Below are 11098 nucleotides of genomic sequence, written 5' to 3'. Positions count from 1 at the left end.
TTGTTTGTTTGAGAAGTGTCCAACTTCTGACATTGGAACATGATATTTTTCTTTGGAAAGTTGAGAACCATGCCATCCCAGGTTAGGAATTTTTTGCTCATTCATTTACTTATTTTTCTTTCAGGGATCACAAAGATATCATTTTGTCTAACCCAGAGTTCGTGAATGAGAGTTGGGAATTTCTTCCTACTGGAGCTAAATTAAACTGTCTCATTAAACAAGGAAGGTGCATGTGGATAGTCACATTGTCAAATGAGGATAGATGTAATAAATGAGCTTCACAATGAGATATTCAGAATACAGCAAAAATATCAGTTTTTTTAAATATATAAATAATATGGGACAAGAAAACAATTCTAGAGAGGAACTTTCATGAGTCAGCAGCCACTGGAAGATGGTGGTCCAGTGATGCTCCCCTCATCTACATTCCTATAAGTAGTCATATGAAACTTTCTGGTATACGAAGCTGGGCTTGGTTGTAGTGGATTATCTAGATTCTCCTTGCCTTGACATCAGTGAAAAGATGTTTGTTCATGCCCCAACAGGATAAGTCAAGCAAAGTACTTGGAGGTGAGTCACAGAATAGTTGGGGTAAATCAACAACTAAACAGATTAGTACAAGGAAGAGAGGACTGATTGATTTCTAAAGCGAACTCAAAGCTTACTGACACAAGATGACCAACAGGGCTTGCATCAAACAAGCGACAAGAGGTCAACCTAAGGCTCTCCCAGGATTGAGTCTTGCTAATTCTACCCTCAAATTCCACCACCAACTGTGCTGGCTTGAGCAGTGTGCTTTGAAATGCTATGTCATTTTCCTGTATTTATTCATTCTGTTTTGGTTTTGTTTTGCTTCTTTTAGTTTTGAGATTATAACTGTATTATTTCCCTCTTGCTTTTTCTCCCTCCAAACCCTCTATGTACCCCTCCCTGCTTCCCTTTAAAATTACAGTATGTTCTTTCTTTGTTATTGTGTGTACATATGTATTTATTTGTACATATATACTCTCCAAATGTAACCTGTTGAGTCCATATGCTGTTACTTGTACATATATTTTTCAATGCTTACCATTACATATGCTCTTCCAAGGGGAAGACTATGTATTGAGATCTCAATTATTTCCTGCAGTATTTGTGTAGATTTGATGCCTTGTGAACTTTCCTGTCTACTTTAGCTTGTGTGTATGTATGCATGTGTATATCTGTTCATCTGTGTATGTATGAGTCCAAGTGATTTTTTATTCATTTTTTATATTAATTATAGTTTATTTACTTTGTATCCCAGCTGTAGCCCCCTCCATCATCCCCTCCTAATCCCACCCTCCCTCATCTCCTCCCTGCCCCTCTCTAAGTCTACTGATAAGGTAGGTCCTCCTCCCCTTCCCTCTGACCTTAGGTTATTAGATCTCTTCAAGACTGGCTGCAATGTCCTTCTCTGTGGCCTAGCAAGGCTACTCCTCCCTTGGGGGTGGGGAGGTCAAAGAGTCAGCCACTGAGATCATGTCAGAGAGAGTCCCTGTTTCCCTTACTAGGAAACCCACTTGCATACTGAGCTGCCATGGGCTACATCAGAGCAGGGGTTCTAGGTTATATACATGCATGATTCTTGGTTAGATAATCAGTCTCAGAAAAGACCCCTGTGCCCAGATATATTTGGTACTTGTGGAGCTCCTGTCCTCTTCAGATCTTACTAACTCCCCCTTCTTTCATATGATTCCCTGCACTCTGCCCAAGGTTTGGTGATGAGTCTCAGCATCTGCTTTGATACACTGCTAGGTAGAGTCTTTCTGAGGTGCTCTGTGGTAGGCTCCTATCCTGTTACTTGTTTTTTTTCCTACTTCCAATGTCCATCCCATTTGTTTTTTTAAGTGAGGATTGAACATCTTACCCTGGGTCCTCCTTCTTGTTTAGCTTCTTTAGGTGTATAGATTTTAAATATGTTTATTCTATATTTAAGTCTAGTATCCACTTACAAGTGAGTATATACCGTGTGTGTCTTTCTGCTTCTGGGATACCTCACTCAGAATGATATTTCCTAGATCCCACCATTTGCCTGTAAATTTCATGATTTCCCTGTTTTTAATTGCTGAGTAATATTCCATTGTGTAAATGTACCATAATTTCTGTACCCATTCCTCTGTTGAGGGACATCTGGGTTGTTTCTAGGTTCTGGCTATTATGAATAAATAAAGCTGCCATGAACTTGGTTGAGCAAATGTCCTGGTTGTATACTTGATCATCTCTTGGATATATGCCTAGGAGTGGCATAGCTGGATGTCTACATGCAGAAAAATGAAAATAGATCTATATTTATCACCCTGCACAAAACTAAAGGCCAAGTGGATCAAAGACCTCACCATACTAGCCACACTAAATCCGTTAGAAGAAAAAGTCGGGAAGAGCCTAGAACTCATTGACACAGGAGAAAACTTCCTGAACAGAATACCAACAGCACAGGCTCTAAGAGCAACAATCAAAAAATGGGACCTGATGAAACTGAAAAGCTTCTGTAAAGCAAAAGATACTGTTGTCAGAACAAAACAATAGCCTACAGACTGGGAAAGGATCTTCACTAACCCTATATCTGACAGAGGGCTGATATCCAGAGTATATAAAGAACTAAAGAAGTTAAAAAGCAATAAATCAAGTAATCCAATTAAAAAATGGGGTACAGAGCTAAATAGAGAATTCTCTGTAGAGGAATATAGAATGGCAGAGAAGCACTTGAAGAAATGTTCAATAGGGAGATGCAAATCAAACAACCCTGAGATTTCACCTTACACCCATCAGAATCGTTAAGATCAAAAACTCAAGTGACAACACATGCTGGAGAGGTTCTGGAGAAAGGGGAACCTTCCTCCACTGCTGGTGGGAATGTAAACTTGTACAACCACTTTGGAAATCAATCTGGTGCTTTCTCAGACAATTAGGAGCAGTGCTTCCTCAAGATCCAGTTATACCAAGTGTGTTTTTATGTGTGTGTGCCTATGTTTTGTCTCTGTGTCTGTGTGTATGAATGTATGCATGTGTCTGTCTATGTATGTGAGTTTAGGTGTCTGTCTATGTGTATCAATGTATTTCTGTCTGTATGTATGAGTGTATGTGTCTGTGTGTCTGAGTGTGTCTGTGTGTGTCTGTGTGTGTTGTCTCTCTAGGTGTGAGTGTATGTGTCTGTGTATGAGAGTGTCTGTCTGTGAGTGGTGTGTGAGTGGTGTGTGTGTGTGTGTGTGTGTGTGTGTGTGTGTGTGTGTGTACACAAGCTACGGCATTGTCTGGGAAGAGTTCATTTTTTATACTAAAATATCAAAACAACTTTTGGTAAATTATGATCGTTTCTGTTATTAAATAAATACAGCAGATGTAGGCAAGTCTGCTTGTGTCTGGGGCTGTTTACTGATAGGGAATACGAGCTGAAAGAACTGCTCATATACTTCTGACCTCTCTTACCTGTGTTGTGGTGTGCGTATGCCAAACATAACTCAATTAATGCTTGGTTATATCTATAAAAAGAGAATGTCCATAACATTTGATCAGTGCTTCTTTTCTTTCCGCTCTGATTCCCTTCTGGCCTCTTCAGTGGCTCACAGGCCATACTTTATTTTACAGTATCATACCAGAGGGTCTACAGAAGGGAAGGGGATCCTAGAGGCACTAGGGAATAAAAGTAAGATAAGAACAAATATTAGCAATAGCAGAGATTTCAAGATCATCTATTCTCAAATATAATAAATAATACTCATCTTATCTAGTCAGTTGTGAGCCATTCAGCGATAGTGTCTTATAAATACCATTGATTTAAGTCCTCATAGCAACTATGTACATTTAGTTCATATTATCACTAATTTATGAGTCATAAAGAGAAGACTAAAAAGATTTTTATCTATCTAAGGTTGTCCAACAAGCAACTTAGAAAGGGACTGACCTCAAACCTATGATTAAAATAGTCATGTAAGATAGGTTTGAGGTCAGCCACATGTGTGTGATGGAGTATGACTTAGAGTTCATGCTGAAAAAAAGAAAGCTTACTTACAAACCTCAGATAATCCTACATTCTGTACATATCAACTAGGGTGCTGGGTTAATCAAGAACTGGCATTTTGTCATGTGCATCAGGAACTTTAAGGGCCAGTTTCAGAGTTTGTTTTGTGTCTCAGTGAACCAAAAGACAGTTCCAGAGAACTATGAGGATGCTCTTTGCACCTTTCTCTATGAATCCTGATCTACCATACCGAAAACCCACCCTCCACAAATGTCTTCTATGCAAAGATCATTACACAGACTCCATGATGTCCTTTATGAAAGCCTTTAGATCCTTCTCAGAGGACAGCATCCAAAATGGAGCTATTGAGAGGAGCTCTTTGTGGTAGAAGATGCTAATCCTTGAAGGGAGGGACTAGTGCTTTACTGCTCCAATATGATGAGTCAATGATAATGTTTTTTATAGTGATCCAATCTATGTATTTCTAATCATACAGACTTAAGTGTTGCTTAAATCACATATTGTTGGAAATGCTATTATGTCACACAACCAGTAAAAGAGAACAAGAAACGAAGCAACAGCAACAACAGCATTGGCAGTTAAAAATTGCTGAGTGGTTACTATTGCCCAGGGACTTTCACAATAGACTCTTCTTGTCCATAGTACATATTCCAAGATCACTAACGGATGTCCAAACTCATAGATGCTACATCTTTCTGTAAATATATACCTATAAAATGGATTAGTTTATAAGTTGGGTACATAAAAAGATTAACAACAATAATGAATAATAAAGTCAAACAATTTAAAAACACACAGCAAGGAGACGAGGAAGGGGGCCACAGCTGGGATAAAAAGTGAATCCATTGTAATAATTTAAAAAATACAAGGGAATAGAAAATATGAATGTGGTTTCTTTGTCTTCCAAAATGTCTTACTGGATTGTGATGACACAGAAAGATAATAATTTCTGTGATAAGGAAAGTTAAGATGAATGATGTAGGCACTATGATAGCTTTAGACTATTTCTGACCTCCTAATAGTGTATCAGAGGGAGAAAAATACCTGCTTTGGGTGATAATGGATAATTGAAACACCAGTATGTCAATTATTTTACTTCTCATATGAATAATCTAGATGACTTAGGCTAAGCCTTATTTTCTAAAGAACTTTGGAAAGAGAATGTAAATGAATTGTTGCCTCTTTTATTTAACATATCACATTGATGCTATAAAGATCACACTCCTTCCTAAACTATGTGAGAACTTCAAAACTGTGGTCTGTTTAATAGGTATATTCTACAGTCATGACCTAAAACATGCAATTTAAGACAGATCAATGAATTTCAGTAATTCCATTTTAGTTTCTACTTTGTGTCCTTTTTCTGTGGATAACTCACAAATACTACTTGTTTGTTAACACACTGTTAGAGCGTTCAATGTGTTCTCCCATTTCCTTGTCAAACATTTCAGAACACCCTTCTCCACTAGAGTGACCCCCAAGTACATGATTTTCCTAAATTCTCTCTCAGTATCCAGGAACAATTACTCACAGCTCACTTCAGCCATTTTCCCAGCAAGCAGGAGTGTCTGGTTTCCGGTCTAACTCATTCACTGAAGACTTGAGTGCTACCGTCTGAGCAATGGTGAATGGTTTCCAGCGCAACCCTCTGTGCTGATTAAGGTCTTCCTTAATTGTTGAAAAGAAGGTGATCAACAACTATCAGGTGGGTGTACGTGTCTTCAAACACATAATGCCCTGATCAAGGGGAAGAAGCACTGGTGTTGTACTTGGAGGTGAAAATAGAACATCAACACTTCCATTTCCATAGCAAACACACTCAAGATTTTGGGGTGCATTGTCAATTATGAGTATTTACCTTGGAGAAAACCATTCCATAAACAGGATAACTTTGCCCGCACTTTTTGATTTTTCTGACAGAACACAGGCAGATATTTAGTGTTCCTGTTTTTGAGAGTGTGTTATTATTTTCTGTATGCAGCATGTCTGTCTTTCTATGTGCCTGTGTTACAACATGACATCAGGTTGAATCTTTCCATCCATCTTTTGGCCTCAAGTCTGGGATGTAGCTCCATGATGGAGTAAATACCCAAGGTAATTTCTATTATGTTAATTAATTTGTGTTTTATTTTTGTGATTACTTCCAGGTATTTTCTTCCATGAGTGCCATTATGTGGCAACTGAAGGTTTATTCTGTATAATATCCTTTCTCCTTAATCAATTTATTTATTTATGACAGAAGAGAAATACTAACAACTTCTAGAAAATGGCAGGTACAACCTCTCCAATAATCTCTGTATTTCATAATCCAAAATTATCTCAAGGTCTCAGTCATTGTTCTTGTCCTGCGGTAAATGGATTGGGTTCACTTGTTTTAGGTGAACATTTGCTGAAGTTTTTGTTGTCTGTATGCTTCCTGGGAGAATATATCACTGCCAGAGAAACATGGTTTCGTTTCATATTTTCCACTCAATGTATTGTTCATCATAACTAAACACTTATTATGTATTGCATCTGTGACTTTCACAGATTGAGGTATAACAACAAAACTATCATGATTTTTTTTCTTTTTTTCTTCACAAATTCATTGAATTTTTTTTTTAAACTGTGGAGCTAAGTAACCCAAATATTTGATGATCCCTTTCCTTAATAAGTCAAGAGCATTTGCCTTTTCACTTAAAGGAAGCATTCCACACAGGCTTTCGGGTTCATCCAAATGGCCACCATCAATAACCTTGTTCTCTGGGTCTGTTGGTGGGCGGCAGTTTCAGGGGTTCAGTGCATAACCCTGACTGGCTTGGGACCCACAATGTAGATCAAGCTTGTCTTGAACTCAGAGATCCATTTGAGTTTGATCAAGTCTCTTGGTTCCGGGATTAAAGGCCTATGTCACCATATATAGTCTTGGGTGTATATCTTTTAGTAAGGACTATGTGTACATAAGTATCATGGAACCGTTAACATCAGTCTGATAACTTGATAACTGAGGCAGCTACTAGTGACCTACAGAGCGCAATATTTACATCAGGATTTGCTAGAAAAAGGCAGAACTCACTTGCCAAGCAAAAGAGAATGGAGAAGCCTGAGATTTCTCCGTGTTAATCAGAAGAGCATGCAATTTAAAGCTCATTAATTGTTTATGTCTGAAACATTCCATTAATATTTTCTCACCATGGTTGATCATAAGAAGCTAACACAGAAAATGTGAAATTTCATAAAAGGGGTCTTCTGTGAAAGGTTTACATCAACTGATTCATATATTAGAGATAATTATATAGAGGTACAAATATACAAATTCAGATACCATCCATAGATAATTCAAACACAGCTTATACCTTATGTACAATTTATATTCAGCTTGTTCAATTCTTAGGCAAAATAAGAGAATCTGAAGCTATGAGATTGCAGGATTGATTGTATTTGTGTCTATAACCATGTAATTAAACTAACTGTGAAACTGGGACACATATTTTAGCATTTTTCTAATATTGAAAAAGAGTATGAATCAGTTCAATTTAGAGACTGGCATTCACACATAAAGTCTGAGATCATAAAATTCAAAATGGCCCCTTAACCAAAAATAAATCTTAAGGGAACTTATTATTAGCAAAGAGATATTAGGCTTAAATTCATCACGTTATGCTGGGAGGATACTCAGAAGGATATAAAAATTTTAAAAAAATTGTAATAAATCAGTTTCTGAATAGGAAGTAAATTGCTACAAGCAATTTGACAAGCGTGAAGAGTGTTCTGGCAGCTAAATGAAATATTTTATTGGTTTTTCACCCATTCACCAGCCGGTATCTCCTTCACCTGCATTCCCCACTTCCAAAGGAACTGTCTAAAAATATTGTTTAATTTACATTCAGCTAGGAAAACATGTCCCTTGGATTCAGACAAAAGGTTCCAACGTTCATGCTTAGCTCAGGAGGAAATGAGGCAACACTTGCTTGCTGCATTGGCACCATCTCCTTGCAACCTCAGTTCAAATTCATTCGTGCCAACAGCAGCCTTTCGTTTTCCCACACACACAATAGAATGTGTTACATATTTGCTTTTCACCTTCCAAGTCCACTCTGACATCTCTGGGTGTCAGATGTTTACATCGTGCCTGCAAACATCCTGATAAAGTCCTTACCACCTATTATCAGTTTAAGTTCCGACTCAGTCTTTTGACACACTATGAAATCTATACATGCCTATCTCTGTATTGGTTCCAGAAATACCTGTAGCACAATGGCTTTTGAACAGAAAATATAATAAGGTAATATTGAAATGAAGTTTGGTTATGAGTCAATATGTATAAATGTCATTTTCTACTGTTTAAGCCAAGCTGTAAAAACAAACTTTTATAAATAAGGGCATACTAGTAATAGATGAATACAAATTTGCGGAGCACATGGGTAATCTCATCAACTTGATGCTGACATTAAGACCACAAATGGGAATATTTTCACTCATTATCATGTTTATCTACACAAGTATATGGTAATATTTATGTACACATGTGGCATGATGTTTCTGCTTACACCTTAACAAGATAGATGTGAGAGTTTCTTTTTTCCTAATTTATAAAAAAGAATCTGGTGGATAGCTTGAAATTTCCGAGGTAGGGAGAAATTATTCTATCATTACGATTCCTGTTTTAAAGAATGACTTTCAGAAGAAAAAAAAAAAAAAGTCTTAAAATTTGACCTGAAAAGATGTCACCATTCCATAGTGATATTTTTAGGTGTTATATATTATTTGAAGGGAAAAAAAAAAGATCTTCAGTGTCTGAATTCACAATGGCATCTTGTCTTTATATATGTATAATAATTCAAGAAGTATAGGGCATCATCTGAGTTCAAGGACTTCGGGGCTGGGATGACAGCTGTCATTTCCAGTTGTTTCAACCAAAACCATATTTGAATGCCCAAATGCAGCTTTAGCCTTTCCACATTCTAGTTTTTCATTTGTAAGTGGATATGTAAAGTGTTTAACCTTATTTTGGGTGCATTTAGCAATATTCAAAGACTTTATAACATATTAATTAGTAATTGAATAAAGACTTATAATTCCAAACGAGCACAGTTAAGAATGTGCAGAAGTACTAGTTTATTTCTATATCAAGAATCAACCTGAAGCACAACAAAGAGGAAATAACATAAACAGAATCAAAGAATCAGAGACATAAAGCTTTTGCCTCAACACAACAATAATGTGTTTTTTCCCCTGGTTTTAAAGCAACGTTTGCTTTAGCAGATACACATATATAAAATGTCAAACACATTAAGTCAACATTTTCAGAGGTAGATACATGTCAGCTTTTTCTTTTCTTCCCAGAAAGATGGGATTATGCTGAGCGGCAGACTCAAGCTCCCTGCCTCCCAGAACGGGTACTTGTAATTAAAAGCTTAACTCACCTTATCCTTCCAGTTTCCCAGGCGAAAAGTCAAAGCCTGCATTTAATTGCGTATATATGTGTGCATGTTTCTAAAACCAAAGCTCCAAAGGCAGCTAGTGTTTGGAAAGCACAAGGGCAATTCACAGGATGGTATTTGACACAGAATCAGAAATAAAGGAAACAGAGAAAGGGGATGGTGAGACAACAGAAAAATGACATTTGGTTCCCCTTTGATTTGTTCTTAACTAGGAGAGGGAGCAATTTCTGTTTAGCTTTTCTCCTTGATAAGCGGTAAAAGTAAACCAACCCAAGCATGCTGTATTTACCTGAGGCTATGCAATAAGCATATTCCCCTTTTGATCATGCATTTAATCAGAGTTCTGAAAAGCTTAAAAAAAAGAGAAATAGAATAATAATAAAAAAGAACTGGAGTTTAAAATGTATCAGAATAGTCGAGCAAGCCCAGTGGAGCATCGTGGGTGTCTGGAGATCAGACAGATTATTGGAAAGAAGTCATTCAGGGATCAAGACCCTGATCAGCCTACATGGAAGGCAAGTTTCAGTACCCAAGAATCAATGCTGGAAGCTGGGACAAAAGGACTGTATTTATGGATAGAAACAACAGTATTTCTAGCAGTACCTAGTAGACAGGATGAGGTGGTAGAAACACAGTGCTATTGATTGTGAGAAGACCGTTGACAATATATAAAGGAAGGAAGTTGGAGCCTATACAGCTTACTGGGAAGTAGAATGTTTTCTAGTAGACAGAGAGACCATATCATGAAAATGGCCTGGGACAAAGCTAAGAAACAGAGCCAGAGCAGAACTGGTAACAATCAAGAATTCAGAATAATCTAGACTCACATGTCCATTGCACAAGAGATTCTCAGAAAGCAAGCGTTTGATAAGAATGAGTGAATCCTCCTTGTACAGATGGAGAAATTTAGTCACAAACATGAGAGATGGCATGACAGTGACAATTTTTTTTTCTTTCCTGAGAATATCAGCATTAATCAACTATCTGGTTCTGGAAAATGCAAAAAGATAGAGGCCTCATGGAGACTTGGATGCTCATGTCACCAGAAGCCACCAACAAGGTTTTATAAATAGACACTGTTTGTGTGACAAAGATACTACCCTATGTATCTAAATAATCAAAATAATATTTTGCTCATAACTATGTATGTGGCTGTGAAGTTTTCTATGATATGGATCTAGAACAGATCTAGAACCTAACCATTGAACATTGAAAAAGTATAGAAGTTGAGGAATGTCAGTGACCAGGAGCCATTTAAATGTATGTCCTTTTGCAGACAGTAGAGAAAAATTCTACACAAGGAGCAAAATGCAGATAGAGAAAATTGCACTGCATATTAAATATTTTAATTTTCTTTTTGCCTTTCTGAAGTCATAAGATTCTTAGAGGTATGACTTAATCAACATGTGACAAAATTGCTGAAGTGAAAAAAAAAAACAAAAAACATTTCCCATCTCAAATTCACAATTCTTTTTCAACCATTCATTCCACCCAAATTCCTGTTCATATCACAGCCAATAATTTTAACTTTAGTATTTGTTTATAAGAAGAATAAATTGCTCTTACCAGGTTTTTCTTCCTTCCTTCTTTCTTTCTTCCTTCCCTTCCTTCTTTCTTTCCTTCTTACCTCCCTCCCTTCCTTCTTTCTTTCCTTCCTCATTCCAACCCTCCCTCT

The sequence above is a fragment of the Psammomys obesus genome, unplaced genomic scaffold (assembly GCF_907164565.1).
Source record: "Psammomys obesus unplaced genomic scaffold, mPsaObe1.curated_primary_1811, whole genome shotgun sequence".
Classification (NCBI taxonomy): Eukaryota; Metazoa; Chordata; class Mammalia; order Rodentia; family Muridae; genus Psammomys; species Psammomys obesus.
Note: the sequence above shows the minus strand (reverse complement) of the source record.